Below are 20,816 nucleotides of genomic sequence, written 5' to 3'. Positions count from 1 at the left end.
CTGCTCTATACTATAGAGTACTTTAACATGTATAGATATCTTGTAAACTTGTATTGTGGATGTGTAAATAATACGTTCTTTGGGTTTTTAACACCGCATGTAAAGTGAAAATAAAATATTCCAACGTACTGAATGTCTAACTTCATTGTTATTGAGGCTACCTTTAGGTGTTTTGTTGGGATTACAATAGAAAAAAAAAATGCTTGCCTTTAATAGCTCGGTGATGAAGGCACAGAGACATCCCCTCATCAGCGTTACAGGGGCTCAAACAGCTTGCAGCAGCCAGTGGTGACGCGCACAGGTGTACTTCCATTTCGATTGCAGCTGCATGTTGACATGCATGTTCTTGAGGGAGCGTGTCTGTAGGTGACTGTCAGCCTCCTGAGTTAAATACAAATCATCAAAGTAACCAGTATGTATTAGGGAGTGAGTAGAGTCAGAGCCCACATGACACACCAACCAGATGCTTTCAGTTTGAAAATACATAATATGGAGGTCTTACTGGAGCTTGATACAGGGTACAGTTGAGCTTTGTTACCTATCAACCTCTTGTTAGGGTTAGGAGAACACTAACTTTGGGCAAACGCAGTAGTTTTGAAAGAAGATAGTATTTTCCTTCTAAAATGTAGGTTTCAAAAAGATAGAGATCATTCCTGGCAAAATTAATTTCAGACCTACACATAGCAGGACATTCCTAAACACTTAATAATGCTTAATAATTGAAATTCACTTTTCAGACAGACAATAAAGCGCAACAGAAATATATATGCTGTATATTTAGTATGTGCCAACATCACACGTAATTTTAAAATAATCAGGGTAGTTTAGTATCACAAAATAAATATGAAGTATTCTTTTAATTAAAAGCTGATTTTTAGATGATAAAAATGATTTGTTACAAGATTAGTGTCAAGGTATTAATCATTTGAAATTACTTTGCACAGTATAACACTGCTAAACACTGCTAAAAATCCCAAACATATAATGCTTCAATGTGTATTTTTCGAGTGCAGAAGCAAATGTAATTTCTTTTTATTGATGTGGTTTTCGTCAAATGCCTTCATATATACAATGCAAAGTCGAATGCATATAGCTGTCATTTGCTGCACGCCTGTGCTGCTTTTCCACTTAAAGTATGCCTTTGTCATGAAAGGATCAGACAGGATGGCAAACCCTGTTCTCTCTGTGGAGGGTCATGGCCTTCTGAAGCACACCTACTTGAATAACTGTCAGTTAGGCCTCAAAGGGGAGGGGAGGGTATAACAGATTACAAATAGCTATTTTAGTGACACATAAAGAGTCCTTCTAGGACACAGACTATGGATATAGTTATTTTTTTCCAGAAAATATTTGTATTTATCTATAGAGTGTCAAGTGAGCATTTCCCCCAGTCATTTCTTTTGGTATAGCTTGAACCAGCCTTCACGTAACCCCCTGATGTGGTGGCTGGATGGGCCTAGCCAGCCCAACACACTTCTGGGCTACATGGTGGGTGCAAACACCACCAACACAGACCAAAAACAATACTCACCAGTACTGGAAAAGCACAAGAAACTCACCACTGAGAGAGAGAGGGAACGTGGAGCCAAAGGCTGACCAGCCACGCCAGCACTTTTGCAGTGCTTCTTTGTTGTTAATGATAATGCCAGAGCAGCCATCAGCAGACTGCCTGTATGAAAGGGCACTGCAACAACCAGGAATGGCTTGGCAAGAACAGAAATGAAAGCCATTTCATCTCCTGGATGACTGCTTGGCTTTAAGCAGCCTAAAGTCTCTGCTGAGGACCAGACCCTGGCTACAGCGCTGCCAAGCGTGCGGAGGCCACCCGGGGCCAGCAGGCCAGGAGCAGCCCTGGGGTGGGCGCATGAAGGCAGTGGTGAGGCTGCTGCCCGTCTCTGCCTTCCTTTGCTTTTTGTAGCCAAAACATGAATAATTTTGAACAGCACACAAACAAGTGCAAAAAAGACAAAACAAAACAAATAGCACTACAGGCACATAGGAGCAAAATGATTGCAAGACAACAAATTTGTAAAGCTGTAAGTAGCTGGCTGTGTGACTGTGCTGCCAGCACAAACCTATAGCCTTTTAAATTGGGGGTCTTAAAGTAATCAGAGTGATTACAAAAATCAGGATGCCTCTGTCTTAGTGCCGTCTCGCTAATGACTCACTGTGTGACCCTGGGAAGATTATGCAGGGTTTAGTCAGTATAATGCAGCCTCCGAAGGCAGTGTGCTCAGTCAGAGTGTGCACAGTTGCTCTGTTTGTAACACTTTCTACTTAAAAAGGTTTTCCTCTTATTTTGCCTGCTCCCTTTGTAATTCTGAGCACTAGCAAAGACATCTTGCAGGTAAATAAAAGGAAGGAGAAATCCCTTCCCGTCTGGGAATGGTTAGTATTTGCAGGAGTGGGGAGGAGCTGGTATTTCCCCAGGTAGCTATTAATGCCATGGGATGGAAAAATGTTTTTTTAAAAATTGATCAGGACAAAAATCCTCATAAAGGCAGCATCTGGACTTCAGCAGGGAAGTGCAAGCTTTTCATATAAAAAGTAGTACCAGGAGACCCACCTACCAAGACTGCATTTGTTGTTCAAATGTCATCATAGCACAGTATGAAAGAGCAAGAAACCAAAGGATTTGTAGGGGGGAAAAAAAAAAAAGCTATTAAATATTTAATTAGATTCAGCTTTGCTCAGGGAACTAGAGAGTCTCATATTTGTATTCAGTCATACTAAAATGTGCAGCTGGTGTGAGAGCCTGTCTCTGGATCAGCCATTGCTGTTTGCCTGCAAACATTTTTGTAGACGTCGCATTGGCTTGACACACATCTGAAAGTATCATCTATCCTGAACTCTCAACCAAGAAAACATTTCTATTCTGCTTGAAATGAAATTTATTGGAAGCTCTGGTTTTGTTAGTGCATTCTGAATTCATCTGATGACCTGATTTATGGTCTGCTTTCTGTTTTTTTTTCCTACAGTCACCAACAACTTTTCCGAGCTCTGCTCGTATCATTGCTAAATCATAAATAAATCCAAGTGTGTGTCTTACAGTGAAGGCTGGTGACCAGAGCAAAGATGCCAGAGGGTGCCCATAGTTTTAGGTACTGTTTGAGAATTCCTTGGGCTCTGAGAGATGCTGAGACCTCTCTGCCAGACAGGTGACTCCTTCATGCCAGCCAGACAGTTATATCTCTTGTGTGACCTGAGCTGCTCTAGTGCTTCAGGGAAGTGAAAGTAGAGTAAAAAATCTACCACATGGACAAGCTATCCTGACCATTGTCATGAATAGGCCCATCCAACAACAACCCAACCCGCACACATGCTGTTGTCCTTGTTTTGAGACTGACTTGAATGAAAATTAGCAAAGACTAACAGTTCTCAGTCAAGGCTCTTCTGTGGGATCATACCTAGCTGTTAAAGCTGTTTTGTAACTTTTTCCAGTAGCTGACCTTGCCATTGGCAAAGGCAGACCATGAGCTAACTGGTTCGCTTCTGTAGCTGTATCACAGCCATTAGCATGTCTATTCCTGCACAAAACTGGATGGCTGCCTAAGAGAAGAAAGGTGGCAACTGGATTTTAATTTGGGACACTTTAAGCATAGCCTTACTTCTCAAATCTTTGATTTACACTACTGGTCCCACATGAGGAAAAAAAATAATCAAAAGTAGACCAGAGCAGATGACTCACAGAAGCAATGCAATGCTAGCTGTACCTTCCCTTTCTGTGCCATGAATATCCATGTGATTACTCTGATTTCCTCAGGAATACGTATTGGTCAATTAACAGCTTGAGATTTTTTTTTGTTACGGACTAGTGGCAAATTTTGATAATCAGGCCGTGCTGTATAACCATGAATGACTATTAGTCACAGGTTATTGTGCCTGGCCAATGATTAGGTGAGCGAGAAGCACTTCCAATATTAATGCTCTATGTGAGAATTGATTTCTGTGAAAGCTGGTGCATGCAGCTCTGACATTCAGTCTCTGTCACTGGTAGCACGGGTGAAATACTGATTCCATCAAATGTGATGGCAGAGCTGCATGGGGCCAGGCCTTCACCCTCCATCACTTAGACATTCCCAGGAAGTAAATACTAAGAAGGTGTGAGCAAGGCCATAGCAAAATGGGATGCACGTCTGCAGGAAGGCATTTTCTGTAACAGGACACAGCCCCGACATCATCTCTGGCCATGTATGTTCGATAAGGAGATCAGGGCTTCAGAGTAAGAAAAATGCCTGTGTGGGAACAGTCTGCTTTTCCTGCTTTTGGAGGGGTTTCCAGCAAGTGCTCTAATGGGAGCTGAACAGGCCTGCTTAGGCCAGCTGAATTTTTGTATGCAGAATCCTCTCACCATCCTCAGACCACAGTGTATGGTTGTAAGTTTGCCTGGCTTGAAGTTTTCTGGGGAAGTCCGTCATGTGACGGACTGAACTGTGACATTTGGCTCCAGGCACCAAGCTCCCAGGCACAGCAGGCAACTGTATAAAGGTGCCCCAAGCACACTGAGGTTCGTCTGTGTGGAGTTGCTCATGATAATGGAAGCCAAAGAGGCTGTTCTGAGGGCATTTCACTTCCACTGGTAACATCCCAGGTACAGACGATCAAAATATCAAAAATCTACTCAGGTATTCAGGAAATCACTGAACTGAATTGAGAACCTGAACTGAAACAGTAAAAATGATTACTCATCCTTAAAATCCCTTCTAGGAGAGCCTTCAGATCAAGCAGGTCGTCTTACATAAAGGTAAAGTCTTCCTTCTCCCCAGACTAAGGTGCGTTTGCTTAGCCAACTACTATTTTTATTGCAGCATGTATTTCTCTTTGACATACATAGAGTGCACATCTCAAATAGTCCTTCACTGTTCAGATCCTGGAGGATATCAGCTGATCCTAATGCACAACGTACCACTCTACATGTGAGTCTTTCATCTGAAGTGACATCATGATCAAAGGCAAGGTTATACGGAGTGCAACACACTGTGAGAAAGACACATGGTATTTCAGAGCTGCTTCATTACTGGGATGGGTAGTTCAGAAAGCACTTGAAAATGACATTTTACTATACGTTAAATGTTCCATATTATAAGCATTCCTTGCTAGGTCCTGCTGCTTCAGTTCAACTGCAGTACTTGGTAAAAGGCTGGCCTCCACAGGAACAGCACTCCAGCTAGAATTTCTCCCCGTACTCTAAGGCAGGGGATGTGCCATGAAAGGCTCTGACTGCATAAGATATTCCAGACCAGGATGGACAAAATATCACATAGGACACAAAGCAAGATCAGGAGGCAAAAATAGACTTTTTGTCACATTCCAGACTAAAAAAACCACTTAAAAACCTGTCATCTCAGTTTGGTAGGGGGAAGAAAATATCTGCCCTGAAACTAGTTGACAGAATGGACAGCTTTATGATGTTGGCTCCTAACAAAATCTTGCACAAATGCGACACAGTATTAACAGTGTCAGCAGTTTCTATGTAAACCCAGTTCTGCATTCTTTATAATTCTTGTGTTCTCTAAAATATAGTTTCACTTGTCCCATCTGGGATCATAACTAACATGTCTTGAGACCACATTTTGGTATTTTACTCCTTATTTGTTTTTTCATAAAATGCCAATGAAGCCTTCTCATCTCCCTGGCTGCTGCCTAGTAGCATGTTTTAGCCCCACTCCTCTCTGTTTCAGACCCGAGGTCAAGCTGTGGCAGGGGAACCCAGCTCCAGAAGCCAGACTGCACCTTTGCTCTCCCGTTTGCTGTGAGCCTCCAGGCTCACCACAGCATGAATAACAAGATGGAGCCATCTCCAGAGAAGTCTATTAGCTCTTTCCTATCTAGCATGGGCTCCTCCATCTCATCTATGTAACTTGGGTGTTCACATTTGTAACTCTGAAAATTTTCCCCAGATACCCGTCAAACACCCATAAGTAGCTCATGTATAATAGCATCAGGCAGAGCAGTGGGGAGAGAGACTCACACTGAACCAGGAATATAAAAGCAACTCTGGAAAACCGGTAGAAACCAGGATGAGCTATGTGTCTGAATACCACTCGTGCCTTTGAAAATCCCTTCAGCTGTTAGGCGCATTTAATCCTCGCTCTCTGTTAACAAAGACGCCAGCTATGATGTGCAGGCACAGGGAAGAACCATGGCACCTCTGGAAAGCATACCATATCCCATAATTCCAACCTGAAGAAGCTACAGACACCGACTAGCTAAACCTCATGATGAAGACAGGGTTTCAACCAATAACCACAGACCTATGAAGTCCATGGTAACTCATTTAAGTATTTCTGAACTATCCAAATTTGCAGAATGTGTTTTCATTTGGGGAGTTATTTTCCTACTTGGATTGCTTTGCTGTTCTGGCTGTTGTTTTAAAATAAAGCAATTCTGGAATGTTAATAAATCTATGTGGATTTTTTTCCCCAAGAATATTACACAAGTTGACATTAACTGCACAAGCCCGAACTCAGTTTCTGTCTGATTTAATAAATTTATGCAAGTCAACCAGCAATATATATTTTTTTAATTAACCCTGGAGGTTAAATGGAAGTTTACTAAAATCAGAATATGTTAAATGAATAATTTCTCTTGGCTTCTTTCAGGAAGTCTCTATCTTAGCCCAATAATCAGTTCAGCTGCAAAGAGATCAATAAGGTCTTTCAATTCAGTGAGTAGAAGGCATACATTAAAAAGTTGGTAACAAACAAGATAGACTGGAGAAGATATTACATCCTATTATGGGTTTTTTGACGCTAAATCTATCTGCTAAAAATTCTTTAGAAAAGGTTACTGCCCATACAGTAATGTTGCCAAATGGAATAATTTGTTAGCATTACTTGAGAAGATTTCCTGGCATTTATCCATAAACACAAGTCTTGTCTGTTAAATCCTCCTTACAGAAGAAACCAGAGTTTTAATCCCGAGGCCAAAAATAGTTTCAGAAACCAAACATTGCTGGGTCTTCCCATCCCATAAATGGGCAAAGCAGGTTATCATTTCCTAGGCTATAAAATCCCAGTTAAGAATATGTTCCTTCCTCATTAAGGAGACTTCCAGTCTATCAGCTCATCAGCTACAGCGTGCACAGCCCCAGACACACAGCCCACACCTCTTGGCCACTTTTATTAGGAAGATGTCTCCACAGAGCAATGGGCACTTGCTAGCTCGAGGAGTGGTCACTCAGGACAGTTCAGTGTGGGTCGTGCTTGTGAGCAAACACTAAATTCAAGGTGACTTAGTCTCACAGAATTACATGGAACAGTATAAAACCCTCCAGTTGCATCCTTTTTTCTTTTTTTTTTTTTCTGTAATTATACTGATAGCTTGAGATCATTACAGATAGCCATCATCATATTTCCATCAATCTCTTAAATCAAACCTGCAAACAAGAACTTAATGACAGAGCACCCACAGCAGTGCACTGGAGCTTAGCTGCGTAGCTCCCAGCAGAGCAAGCGTTTCCCCATCCATCACAAGAGGCAGAGTTAATGTGCAAGAAGAATTTCATGCTGCAGAATTCCCTCCATGGATTTAAATCCTCAGAGAGAAAACTCTTGGTTTATTCTCATGATATTTCTGTAGAACAGAAATCACCTGGTAAATTACATCTGGTCATGTTAGGTGGCGATTGCCAACAGTGGTTGGGTTCTCATCGCAGTCCCAGAGCTTTCCTCAGTGGCCCCATTTTGTTCTTGTTAAGCAAACAAGACTAGCACTCAGAAAAGTGCTCAAAGTAAAGCGCTTTATATTAGGTGCCTGACTGAAATAAGCATTTCAATTACATTCATTAAGGAAGTTATTACTTGTTAATTGAATAGCAACAGACTGCTAAGGATCACTTATTGAGGTCTAATAAGTATGTAAGAGCGAAATCTACTCTTCATGTAATTCCATCAGCAATAAACTAGTGTAATTAGCTTCTTACTAACAAACTTAAATTGTGGGGAATGTTGAGGCAGATAATTGGCACTTAGGAAGATACCTATAGTAAGTTAGTGCAGTATCAATTAACGTATTTACTAAATGGCAGTTTAAACTCTGAACAAATAATTGATACCAATGTGTTGTGGGTTACTTGGTTAAATGCTATTTAAATGCTTAACCTGTCGTATTCGAAAAAAAATAAAGTCCTCTGTTCTTTTCTAAAATTACTACATATGCCTCATTACCAGTTGTATAACCTATGGATTACTTGCAATAACTGTCAGTAAGGACTCTGGGGTGCTGGCTATACACAGAGACCTGTGGGTGATTCAAGGAGATATTTGCCTGTCTGCTCAGGAGCCTCTTTACCTCTGATACCTCAGTCCCTCACTGTATGACGGTTATTTAGCAACTCCTTTCTGTGAACTGTGCTTCTAGAGGAGTGCAAGTCCAGCTAATCCCTACTCCTTGCACTTAAGTAGACTCAGCCACCACAGGACCTCACCCCCTTTCCAGTTTGATCAAATTTAAGATCATGCCTCATAACGGGGAAGTTTCATTTTATAGATCAAGCATCTGAGGCACCAAAACAGTAACTTGACTTGCCCAAAGGTGACTCAGAAAGTTCACAGTAGCTCTGGGATCGATGCCTTCCCCGGAAGCTAGTACATATGAGATACCTTTCTATGCTGTTTGGACTCTGTAACCAACCTGAGCTGATGAAACAAGGTAAACGTCAGTAATTGTCTGGTGGGAACGAGAAGCAGCAGAACTGACCCGTCATGTCTGGTCTTTTATCCTATCATGGCTCTGTCTCTTCCTCCAAATATTTTCCAGATGTTCTGGAAAGGCTCTGCCTCCCTGTTTGAAACGGAAATCCCTCTATTTGACATGCAGTTTGGTTGCAGGAAATAAAATAATTTGCTGTAGCACAGAGATTATGGAGGAATTCTGTTTGTATGCAGACCTCGAGTCCTCACTCCCAGCAAGGAGCTGTCTTGGGAGCAGCGGTAGAAGGGGAAGGTAAGAAACAGCCACTTCAGGAAGTGGACCCAGCCCTTGGTGGCAGAGGGAATGGTCTGGAGCTACAGCGAAGGTGTTTGGAGAGGAGGCAGAGGCACGCATGGAGGGGGGATGCTGCCAGGCAGAAACCAGGCAGGAGAAGGGAGGACAGCAGTGAGAATCCCCTACTGGGCATGCCAGGGTGTGGGGCAGACAAGGAGGGAGGCAAGAGGCATACAGAGCTGCGCTCTGGGAGCCTGGAAGAGAAGGGCAGGAGAGCCAGGAAAGAGGAACCTGTTGGCAAGGGCAGTATTGCCATTTTAAGAGTATCTGTGCAAACCAATTTTAGAAACTTCTATTTTAAAACAGATTCTCTCCTCCCCCCTTCCCACACAAACAAACACACACTGATCCATCATGTGGAAATACTTCAGACTCATCTATTTAAAAAAATTGACGGCATATCCCTGTCAGCTAGGAGTGTGATATTTTTTCAGCTATGCCAGCAAAAGCTCTAATGTAGACACAGCTGTAATATGAGCAAAAGGGAAAAACAAAAGTTTCTTTTTGCCAATACAGCTTCTTTTGCTGAGGCAACTGATACAAGTTATATTTTTGCAGCCTTTTTCCTAGTATAAGCTTCTGCAGAGTGACTGCACTGTCAGTGCAGCTATGCCTGAATAACTAGGTTGGAAAAAAAGTGTCCACAAGGCCTTAAATTGTGTTGGAGAAAGGACAGCACCTAGCACTGTGAAATCCTGTTAGTGTCTGGAGTTCGTAGGTATAGATGCAATACAAATACAAAATAATAATGAATTCTGAGCCCAACTTTTCCAAGCCCCAGAGGAATGACAGACAAATTCTTCTCACTTCCCCAACCTTTCTAACAAGCTGCTCCAACCCACTGCAGCATTGCAGGTAATCAATGTCTGCTTAAAGTAAATCATATCTCAAAACTTAGAGGTGGCTCAGTGTCCCAGAAAGCCTTGGGAAGTTGAGAAGTGTGGGAAGGACTTTTCTGTTCTGTATGAATGGAACAAAACTTAAGTATTTGGGGGAAAGGCAATCTCAAATAATAAATAATGCAGAAACTCCAACATACATTGTAAAGCTTCAGTGCCCTTATAATTTAATGTTTGAAATGCTATGCTATTCCTTCGGAAGCCTTTTCTCTCTCCACTGCTGATGATGGTCTGTCTTCTTAGACACTTGAATAATGTCTCTCTTCCTCTTGTATCATCTTCCTTGACTACTCCTCATGCATAGCAATGCTAATAATCGTGCAGCTTTCAGTGACATTTTTCTTCCTTTAAATGAATGCCAGGTTTTATGCAGGGCTGTTCTGTTCAGTGCCTTGCCTCCTGCATGCTTCTTTCACTGTGCAGTGTACCTGTGTACATACAAATCTCTATTTACGCTGCCCATTAGGAGCTGTCCATGTTCCATTTAGCAGTGTGCAGAAGAATCAGACTAATTGATTACCTATATTGTATAAATTGCAGCAAAGCACAAATGATACAATCAAGATTAGCTTGTTGCTATTATGTTGAATATTGTACAAATATATATGTAAGCATAATCCCTTCCGAAAGAACTTGTACCATCATTAACTAGGGACCCTTTGCATGTGAAATGGACTTGATACCCAGGAGATTATACAGTGGATAATACTATGTGCAATGATGTAGAAGAATATATTTTATACTACCTGACCACCATGGAGTTTTGCAGTTTTTCCTCAGAGATGAACTCAGATTCTATCACCTCCTAAATGTAATAATGTAAATATGGACAATAGATAAGTATTAAGCTCATTTGTCAGGGGGAACTAGGCAATTTATCTCAGGTCATGAATCAAGAAAGGACCAAAAATGCAAATAGAATCCAAAATTTAACTGTTAGTCCAGTCCTTTTACTAGTAGGGAACACACTAATGTGATTTGTGCTTCTAAGTTATTTTTAAGCACCTTCACAGTCATCATTAAATGTTAAAAGGATCTTGTATCTTTTGGAGAGGGTGCAGTTGAAGATCCTGGCTGTTTCTAAAGCTTCCTGAAATAGAAATCCTCATGTGTAAATGACCAATATAGAATTTCAAATGCATTTTATATAAATAATTCTTGTAGGAACCCTGGACTAAAATCTTTCTGATAGCTTTGATACAAGTGCACAGTTGGTCTATGAACTTGCAGCCATCGCAAAGAGTAATCACATTAATCTGAACGCTATTCCAAGGCAGCTGACAAAGAAATGAACACCAAACCAGCCAGCTCACGGCCCTCCTGCCTATTTAACCAGTCCTCCTGCTGCACTTCATGTTATCACTATAAAATCCAGAGAGAAATTTTCCGTCTAAATACAGTCTTGAAACAAAGTCATATCCCACGTTCACAGAAACAGTCATACACTATTAAATATAAGAAGCAAATGATAAGCAAGAGCTTAGAACAAAGGTGAAACATGCAGACACCTTCAGAACATTGAACATGATTACAGAAAATGCTATCATTCGCTTTTCCTTTGAATTGATGTTAACAAGTAAAGCATTTTACTTGTCTTTGTTTACTGGGAGAACATAAATACTGCATGAAGTACATCTTCCTGCCAGCTAAGCTTTGTCTACAGGATGGCAGTTTGTTCTAACTATGTTTATACTTTTGAAGACTTGAAAGCTCAGTGGTTGAGCAGGAACAGTTTGGAATGCTATATACATGTGAAATGTTTTTCATTAAGTAAGTACTTGAGAAAATCTTAAATGTCTCAGCCTTACATTGCCCAAGGATTTGCAGCACAGGTCAACAAGATGTACTTCCAAAACACCTGAAACATCATGGGAACCAACATGCTATTTGAAATAGCAACTTCCTATGGGATTTAGAGCCACCTTTTCCTTGGATGGTGAGACGCATCTAGTAAGAAGATCAGAAAAGCACCCAGCTCTTCCTGAGGTGCTAATGCACTACTAGGCAATCCAGTAATGTCCTGCTTAGGACTTCCAGTTGTTCCAGCTTCCCTAATTTTGTCCACAGAAGCACCTGCCACTCACATGCTGAGCGAGTGCTCACAATCCTGCAGACTTCTGCCTTCAGTGATATGGTGCCCCATACTCTGGTGTTGCAACACCAAACTTCCCAGTGCTGGGGTCCTGGTGGCACCTTCCTGGCATGGGTTTGTTGTACTCCAGAAAGTACAGCATAGACAGACAGTGCTGTATAAAAAATAAGAATGCCTATTTGCTCCATGGGGCCGTACAGCTAAGTCTGGGGAAATTTTGTATGCAAAACTTCAGGTTGTCTCCGTATGCCAGCATAGCTATGGTGTTAGGTGTGCTCCTTACGGCTATTGTTGCAGAGCAAATATTAAGTAGTGTTGCAGGGGAAGTGCCTTGCAGTATTGTGTGCTATTTAGTGAGGATAGAAAAAGCCCTGTCCTTACTCTCCCACCAGGCAAATGTAGGGACTTCTGCCAATTCAACACGAGCTGATCTAAAGTTAACTGTTTCAATCTGGGCTGGGCTGGGCTGGTTCTGCCTCTGAAGCTGCAAACTGGCTGGAGACCCACTGTTAGGACCTACAGATTGAGAGGAAACTGGAATAGTTTCCACTGGTTTTGTGCAAAGGCTGAGCCCAGCCTGTGAAAGAAACGACAGCACAGTATCAAAACGTATCTTTCAATCAGCCCAAGGAAGAAATGCCCTGTGTGCTTCTGTTTTACTTGAACTTCCCAACTCTGATTTCTCATTTTTTATAGATGCAGAACAAGGAAATGATATACTTAAGAGTGGTTGCTGAGTCTGGCTAATACAAGCTAGGCTGTGCTCTATAGATTAAGGAATGAAATATTAGCATCAAGTACCACCATGCAGCATGTAACATCTGGGAAAAAGTCATAGAGCAATTTTCATGATTTTTATAGGAGAAGAGAAAACTGCAAATGGTAGAAGGTAGAAGAGGGAATTCTAACAGATTGTACATTGTCAGGGACTCTCTTTCCAGCTGTAGCAAACCTGATAATAAAACACACCATCACCTCAGAGCTCAAACACCAGCAGAAACAAGGCAGTCCCCATGGAGAGCTTCCATGCATGACGGGCTTTAAAAATGGTAGATCCCTACAGATAAGAAGCAGTCTGGATGCTTTGGAGAAAGCCTGAAAACATTTAAAGGACCAAAGCATAGACTTAAGTGAGAGTTTCCCTTTTTTTTTGTTTCCTTGGGGAGCGGTTTTCCTGGGTTTGTGTATTAAAAACACATAAATAAATAAATAAATAAATAAGAGAGAGAGAGGGCAAACACTTATGAGAAAAGCAAAAGAATATCCTCGATAAGCATATATGCTTAGGCGAATATAATGGAGATGATTAGAAAGCAAAAACAAAGGAGACAGGAGAAATTCTACAGACAAAATGTTCTTGACTGGCTATGGAGAAAAAAATCGTGAGCTGCAAAACAGCAGCCCCTGTTATTTGCAAACACGTACCAAGGAGGCTGAGAATAGATCCAATGACAGCTGCAGCCTAATTGATAGGAGACTCGCCTAACAGGTTGTCAGACTGCTGCATGGCTTGAGTCCAGGCCACGTAGCTGGAGGCGCAATGTAAGAAACACTGACAAACGTTTACTAAAAATAAATTTAAAAATATTCCAGGGCAAAGGGAAACATGGCTCCAAGTGACTACTTGCAAAATTGCGTTAGATCTCTAGGAAAGAGTAAAGTAAGCGGCAGAACGTGTGAAAGTCCCCCCGGGGCCCGCAGGACAGACTCAGGCAGCCTGCCAAGGCACTCCAGGATTGTGCTGCCTGTCAGGAGCATTGGCTCAGGGTGTACTGAGAGCAGACCTCCGCTGAAGCAATGAAAATAACCACCAGATCAGCAAAGAGCAAATCGAGAGAGTTGACTAGCTGCAGAAGAAAATTGTATTTGATCTATAGAGACGGATCTGTTTAATGGTAGGAAGGAAACCACAAAGGCGAGGCTCTGAACTCTTCCATTACCTACCAGGAAAAGGATGTATGGCTTCCTTGGCTGGTGGGGATGGGAAGCACTGAAAGAGTTGAAAGTGGCTTAGGTACAGCCCTCAGCCCATCCCATGTGACACATTCTTAGCCAGAGTGTCACATTTAGGATTCTTTGAACATATTCAGCTACATGCTAGGACAGAAGGCTTAAAAGCATCTTTGGTCTTGAGCTCCCAAGTCACCAATGCAGCCAAGCAAGCTGCAGAGCAGACAGGAGAACAAGAGAATGCTAAAGCAGGAGAGGGGGGAAGAGAAACCATATGGATGAAAGTCTGTTAGGAATATGAAGGCTGCTCTCTTTGAAGGAGATCCAACCTTGGTAAAGCTGGGACTCTATGTGGGAGGGAAACAATCTTCTGAAGGTAACACTTGATATTTTAATCATCACCTAGGGCAGAACTATTACTGTGCATGTGTGCACAGCGGGACCTTGAGCCATGGGTACACAGTTCCTCTGGATTTATTAGCACTACTAACCAGACAAGCAATATGTTGATGCCTGAGGAGAGCCCTTCCACAAGCAAGGGGAACAGAGCAGAAAAAAAATGGTGCTGACGGACCAGTTTATCTTCAGCTGATTTCTAGCTCTCCTCATTGACTCAGGGTTACTCTACTTGACATCTCTCAGTCAATCTCTAGTAATAGTAACAATGATCAGTAAATTAGCACCTTCAGAATTAAGTCCTAAAAATACTTCTTTAATTCCTATGGCAAGGAACTTCAGAATGAGCACTTCCTTTATTTGGTCACATCATCAGATTCATTTCTGTTTCTGAGAATGCCCAGAGAGGTTGTGGAATATCTATAAGCAATGTTTTGCAGAAATAAGCAAGTGGCTTTACATAACAAATAAACTCATAAACTTCCTAGCCTTTGCACACTGCAAAACAAAGGCAAAATAAACAAAGGAATCATTTGTCCCTCTCTTCTTTATGGAAAAGTGACTTTAGGTCTTTATGATCCCTGAATTAAAACTCAGAGGGCACTTTTTTTTCCACATCACCATACAGAGGTCTAACCCAGGGCCACCATGAAAATTAATGGTGCAGCCACATGGCTAACAACTCTCTAGAGTACTTTCAATATATGCTTCTCAGCACTTAGCAAATCCGTGGGCAGACTCATTACAGGAGAATGAGACAGCTATTCACAAACCAGGGCAGTCTGGATGAGGGGAGTTCACCGCAGCCAAGGGTGCTGCTACATGAGAGCGTGGCACTGTCAGAAATGAGTTGCAGAAGCAGGTTTCTGCAGCATTCTCTGAAATCCCAGCCTGCTCATGGCAATCTTCCACCAAAGAGCAACTATTAGCGGACTCGTCTTGTTCATTAGGCCAGTTCTGCAACACTGCTACCAGTATGGGTAATAGGGAATAACAAATAAACTCAGAACAAGGATCATGAAACACAAAGTTAGTAATAAGGAGAGCCAAAATTCTCAAGAGGCTTGTGCTTGGTGGATGCATGTGTACAGTACAAATATCCAGTTCATGCATGCAGACAGATCAGAAGTCTTTCTGATAACTACAGCAGGAGGTGAGACTATTTCCAAGCTTTAACATCAAGCATCTCTGGATTGTGCACATCAAATTAAAAAAATAAAATCACTCAATACTCTGCTAAACATTCACCAGAACTGGCTTAAGATATTAGCTATCTTGTCTCCTATTAGCCATAATGAAAAGTCATCCCCTGGACTACAGGAAGTGTGAAATCCAGTTCAGGCTTAGCCTTCTGTTTCATAAGGCCCAGTACTCAATGTTACTCAAAGTTCAAGGTGCTATGTGAAAGAAAAGACTCTAGACAGAAACACTGGGTTTGTATTATTTGTGAAATAAGTGCTCTGAAGAGCATACCTGCATTGCATTACTGCAACAGTCTGTGCTTGCACTAGAAACAAAGCATCTCAATTTTTCATACAGAAAATTTTTACCCCTTATAAAAGACCCTATAACAGACTGGGTGAAATTTAGAAGCACAATGCCCTTATTGACTTTAATAGAAACAGGACTGAGCTCTGTAATCAGCTTTTATTTAAGGCAGATCTACTCTTTTATACTGTATTTTTGTAACTTCACTAGACCTTAGAAAGCATTAACCTGTTTTGAATTCACAACACTACTCCTTAAATAGTGGACTCTCACCCCAGAGACTTAGGACACTGAAACACTGACCTCCTGCATCCAGTGATTTTGATCATGAGTTTGCATCCCAGAAGTGCAGGTCAGGTTTAGATCTCAGCTCAATATATGAGCACATAGTGGGAGTGAGGAGTTATTTTCTAGGGCACATGAGTCAAATGCTCCATGCTGATAGAGAAAATGGTATGGTTACAGAATGGAAAGGAGTAGCTGCTTCTTTACAGCCAGCCCACTTCAACAGAAACCTCTGCAGGAAATAATGTAGAATCACTTTCTTAGTGAGCAAACCACTGAATGATCTTGCTTACTGATGGGGAGAAAGAGACAGGAGGTAGCAGAGCACAGGAGTATTCAAATGCAGTTTGGGGTTTTACAATAAAAACAACTTTCTGCTTTTAAATGGAACAATCTGTAGTTAGCCCAGCTCCCCAGACAGCAAAATCAGAATTTTTGAAATGTCATAAATAATTCATAAATTACATCTGTGTCATCCCATGAAGCTCGTCTAGCCACAGTGTTTAAAATTTGTAAAAGAAATGAGAATATCAGAAGGAGATCCAAAGCCCCACACCAACTACCATAGTGAACATCAGCAAAGAAGCCCGTTTGAGACTTCATCCCCTGTTGGAACATAAATCCAGAGCAAAGGCTGCAGGCATCTCCAGCAGGGCTTCAGCACCCCAAATGGCACAGCCATCATCATATAGTTGAACTTCTAATATTTTTATACTAGAACTTCTAAGCACCCATCTGCTCTAGCTGTGCAACCAACCAGCATTTGACTCACCTTTCAGGTAAAGATGAGTTGTCCTTACTCTGGTCTCAGGACTATGGTCATTTATAACTCAAATTCAAGTAATTTGATTTTCAGTTACCATTATTCAAGGCTGACATACAGCAGGTATTGGATGTATACATCAAGGCCGTTTGTTGACCAGTCCTGATGCTGTTCAACATAGCAACAGAATTGCTCAAGAACATCTTCTTTGCAATTTGAGACCTGCAATCAGGGTCATACTTTTTTTGAGACCTTCAGCAGAGTCATACTTTCCTTCTGCTACAATGCTAAAACTCATGTTTGGGGGATAATATACAGGCCAAGACTGCAAAGACCTCCCCAGAACCAGTCCCTACCATCCCTTCCACACATATTTCCAACATTGAAAACAAATCCCAGCAGAGATGACAACAGCAACAACAACAAAACAATTCCCCACTGTGAAAACCCTACACAATCCTCCTTAGCTCAAGTGACCACTGTGTGGGGAGGTAATATACAATTCATTAGCTGTTGGTGACAAGTAACACTTTCAGGCACTACTTGGAGGTAAACGGAGTATGGATGAGAAAGCGATAGAGCAGGGCAATGCTGCCATATCCTGCAACATTACTAGCATGATGCTCTACCTCTGTCCTTTAGCGTTTTTTAGGATCAATTCCTCAGGTCTTACTAAAGCAAACTGGCCATGAAATCAAGCCAAAATCAAGTCCTCACTCACCATCAGGAACATTTCCAGGTACACACACTTTCTTCCAACAAGAGGAAGAAGCTCTTTACAACCAAGGACACCAAAAGGAGAGCCCCAAGGGGCAGCCCCAGCTGCCAGGCAGCCCAACCAGCGAGCCAGAGTCAGCTTTGCTCTCGCTATTTTGCACCACTGCAAAGGCCTCACAGAAGATATTGGGCAATGCTGCTCAGGGCCTTTCATCATTGAACTACAGTCGAGTACGAAATGAAAAAAGTTATAGATTGTCTGTCAATATTTTGGCACTAACTGGATTCAAAGAGTTTTTGTTTGGCTGCTGTTCACCGCTCCCCAATTAGTGGTTTTGCTAATCATGTGAATAACAGTTGTATTGTCAAGAAACATTGTTAAATCTGTCAGTTTAAATAAAGACCTTGTTAATCCCCAAAGCCATGGAAAACAGGCAGGTCACATGTTGCAGGGGAACCTTTTGTACTTTAATGCTAGCGGGAAGTAATGCTTTACCTGAATTAGCTGATACCAGGACTCTTCTTGTTCAAAATGTTCAGCTAGGAACTATCACACTCACAGGTGCTGCAAAACCTGAGAACGCAGGCTGGTTGCCAAATTTCAAGTGCCACATGAAAAGATGGATATTAAGCATATGTGCTAAATAGCAGTAAGACAACCTATATCTTAAAAGACACAATTAACAGTCCATTAATGAACAAGTTGTTACTGTTATTATTTACTGAAAGCAAACACTGTGATACAACACAAAGGGAGATAGGAAGATGTACTCCTTTCCCCAGTGAGTTACAGAGTAAACATTTGATCTTCTGGCTTCACTGGAGAACTTGAAGGGACTGCTGAAAAAGTGACTGGCATTTGGTGGAGACCATGCATGGAAAAATCCAGTAGCAAAGCGTGCCTTGGAAAGTTGAAAACCAGATGTAGCAATGATATATCTGCCGAAACCTTCAATACACAGCAATCATAGCCAGATACTCTTAACCTGGTGAGAAATATAAAGCACTGACAAAACAAGCCTTAAACTTTGTGAGCGGACAGATGAGCCCTTGCTGGTCCACCTGGTCCAGCTTACTAGCTTTTAACACCTGCACTTGTAAGCCTTCGGAAGGCGCAGGCTGGCTGACTTTAAGAAGAGTGCTCAAGACAGACTTTAACAAGCAGTGCAGTAATATCCCCCAAACCCATTTCCCAACAGGATCATCAACTAAAACTTTTGCTTGGTTCTATTTCAACAGGGTCACCACACAGAAGAACAGCACAGAGGGGTAGTAAAGAAAAGGTGAACAAGAAATTGAGGTCCCTTCTGCATAGCCTTAGCAAAGTCCTCTGCTCTTGTGTGTTTTTTGTTCTCCATTAGCAAACAAGGACCAGCAAGAAGGAGGAAGCTCTGTGGGATAACCCAGTAAGAAAGCAGTCATTTTTCAGGTGTCCCACAGATGGAAGCATACAGTAACATACCCACTTTAACATACAAAGTTTAATTTTGTTTCAAATGTTTTTTTGCTGTCTACCACAACACTAATATTATGGATCACCATCTTGACACATGAATTCATTCCATCATTCTAGATTACAGTGGTACCTTATTATGTATAGTATGACAACTCAGTCATAACCTTCTGCAAATAATGACTATATTTCCAAAAAAGACTCCCCAAAAATAAAAGATAAAAAACATTATTATTGAAGTGATTTTCTCCACATGTGTCAATTCACTTAATCCTGTGTACAGTTCAGGAAGATTTAATCCTTGTGCATATTTCCAATTCAGCAGTATCACCCTTTTAGCTATTGCATTTGCTCTTATTAGAAAATTTCCCCTGTGGATCATTTATATTCAAGAGACTATTCAGGTCACCCAGTGCAAATATTTTTGGATCGCTGGTGATGTCATCGTCCAGAATCATATTCACTTTACTTCTCCCATTCCCAGAATGAATTTACTAGGTATGGGATGCTGGAAAAAGCTCTTGTTCTCATTCGTCTCATATTTAACTGAAGAAGCAAACCAGAAAATAAATGAAGTCTGATTTGCATGAAATTGTGCATTCAGTACCACCGTGTTGAACAAGAGCACAGACATTCTTTGAGTTCTGTCCTGTCTTGCTTCTATATTTAATTCTCCTCCTTGGCACCTCCTGTTGAATTAAGGTAATGATACAGTAAGGTTTCCATAACTTAGTATTTGTCACTTTACCAGGCTACTAACCCCACCCTACTAATAGCACCTTTCTTCTATCTGCAGATGCTGCATTTGTGTCTATCAGTACTTACAATCCTTAACAACCAAATCCTGTTGAAAAATCCACAGAAAGACAGAAAGAAGGGAAACATCCTCACTGTTGGCTTCCCAGCTGAGAGCAGCACTGTATTGTATTTTGCAGCTCCTGCTTCAAACAGAGCACATCGTGCTGCTTTGCTCACGGTGCACTTTGATCCCCCAGGCTGAGCAGTGCCTTGCTCAGCTGCTTCCAAACTCTTCTACAGTGATAGCCCCAGACAAGCCTCTCTCCAGGAATCAGCCAAGTGAAAGATCAAAGCCAGAAAATTGCCCTTGTTTCTAATGCTCTTCCTGCATTTAACACTTTGAGCGCTCCCCTCCAGGCACCCGAGAGGCCTCTCTGGCTCCTCCAAGTAGGAGGACCTGGAGCCTGAAGTCCCGTTGGTGGGAGAGGCAGCACCAAACAGATCCTTTAAGGGCCCAGCAATCAATGTGCCAAGTTATATGAAATTAGGCCCCTTGTTTCTCTTGAAAGAGACAAAGGAAATGAAAAACAAGCTAGAAGCAAAGCCGTGTATACCCCCTATTCTTTATCCGTCCCCTTCCAGACATTATTTACAGCAGCACTGGAAGTGCTGGAGCCTCCCTTTTAGTGCTTACTGAAGAAGGCAGTGGGAACCTTTCCAGCCATGCTGTGGCCTTGCTGAAAATTGCTGAGGTTTGGTTTGTGCTCCTTTAAGGTTGCAGCAAGAGTATGAGTGGTGGGACACAAGCTAAACTAAAACCGCTATTAAAAGGCGGGGGGGGGGGGGGGGGGGGGAGGGAGAGAGAATGGGAAGTAACTATTCTCAAAGCTGAGAAAATACTACTACTACTACTAATGATAATAATACTTTCTAAGTACTTTTTTTCAACTTTATAGAGCAGCTGCTGCTGGAGTGGTGCCAACTGTTCAAACTCACTCAGCAGACACAGGCTGAACATCACAATAGCTTTGAGTATTGATGGTTTTA

The 20,816-nt window shown here is 41.8% G+C and overlaps 1 long non-coding RNA gene across 1 annotated transcript in view; it reads right to left on the bottom strand.

The window, feature by feature from the left end:
• Positions 1-213: 213 nt before the first annotated feature.
• LOC118251663 (uncharacterized) overlaps positions 214-20,816 on the bottom strand; it is a 126,100-nt gene continuing 105,497 nt past the window's right edge. Inside the window, exon 5 of the long non-coding RNA XR_004779897.2 lies at positions 214-381. This is a non-coding gene — a long non-coding RNA (uncharacterized LOC118251663). The remainder of the gene's footprint in view (positions 382-20,816) is intronic.

The sequence above is a fragment of the Cygnus atratus genome, chromosome 11 (genome assembly GCF_013377495.2).
Source record: "Cygnus atratus isolate AKBS03 ecotype Queensland, Australia chromosome 11, CAtr_DNAZoo_HiC_assembly, whole genome shotgun sequence".
In the NCBI taxonomy this organism is placed as follows: domain Eukaryota; kingdom Metazoa; phylum Chordata; class Aves; order Anseriformes; family Anatidae; genus Cygnus; species Cygnus atratus.
The sequence above is the reverse complement of the archived record's forward strand: the minus strand, read 5'-3'. Positions and strand labels throughout refer to the sequence as shown.